The 993-nt window shown below is 38.8% G+C and overlaps 1 protein-coding gene across 1 annotated transcript in view; it reads right to left on the bottom strand.

Annotated features, from left to right (window-relative positions):
• LOC102814382 (myosin regulatory light chain 12B-like) overlaps positions 1 to 704 on the bottom strand; it is a 3,905-nt gene extending 3,201 nt beyond the window's left edge. Inside the window, exon 1 of the mRNA XM_006839513.1 lies at positions 700 to 704. The gene's annotated coding sequence lies outside the window, so the exon portion shown is untranslated. The remainder of the gene's footprint in view (positions 1 to 699) is intronic.
• Between the last annotated feature and the right edge of the window lie 289 nt (positions 705 to 993).

Here is a 993-nt window from a genome sequence, read left to right as displayed (position 1 = left end):
TGGTACATACACACAATGGAATATTATGCTACCTTGAAGAATAACAAGGAAGCTGCAAGCCACCGCATAACATGGATGAACCTTGAGGACATTATGTTGAGTGAAATTTGTCAGTCACAAAAGGAGAAATATTGGATAGGACCACTTCTGTAAAAAACTAAGAAAAGAGATGGGGATAAGATTCTTATGATTCAATAGTAATTGTTATCATGACTAATTGTGACTGTCACAACTGTAAATGTAGAAGTTTTTAAACAAAAATGGGGGAGTAGTTAATTTTACATAAAGAGAGAAGAGCATAAACAGAGTATGCTGCATCCAGAGAAGCAGCAACACCAGATGAGGACATGGAGAGAGGGAGCAGCTGAGGACTCTGAACTCATGGAAGGAGAGGAGCTGGGTGCTGGCGACCAGAAGGCAAGCTTGCAGAATGTACCCTTTGGTTGTTTACATGATTATATATTCCTGAGTGTTCTTATGTATATTCCCCCCCCCAAAGGAAAACAAAAAACAGAGGTAATAGAAGCAAATGTTGTTGAATGATGATGCACGAAGGAGACTGTAATCATTGCAAATGAAATGATGTTGTAAAACCGATATTCTCCCATGTAAAGTATCACTCAGTTCACAATAAAAACTTTAAAAAGTGAAACAAAACTTAGCCTTAGATATGATATACTTTATGTCTCCATATCCTACTGGTGAAGTCCAAAGTTAAGGATGCAAAAACTATATAACTTCTGTGGGAGGGGGACTTAAGTTGCAAGATAATGAGCAGGGATGTATGATTTAAATGACTTATATAATCTACATTGTCTTCAGTAACTAGCTTTGAACTCTTTAAAGTAGGCATTGCAAGTGATTCATCTGTGACCCCAATGTTGTTGTTATTAAGTGCTGTCGAGCCAGTTCTGACTCCTAGTGACTCTGTGTAGGGTTTCCAAGGAATGGCTGGTGAGTTTGAACCCCCATCCTCGAGGCTCACAGTGACCT

This window comes from Chrysochloris asiatica, unplaced genomic scaffold (assembly GCF_000296735.1).
Source record: "Chrysochloris asiatica unplaced genomic scaffold, ChrAsi1.0 scaffold00025, whole genome shotgun sequence".
NCBI lineage: Eukaryota > Metazoa > Chordata > Mammalia > Afrosoricida > Chrysochloridae > Chrysochloris > Chrysochloris asiatica.
The sequence above is the reverse complement of the archived record's forward strand: the minus strand, read 5'-3'. Positions and strand labels throughout refer to the sequence as shown.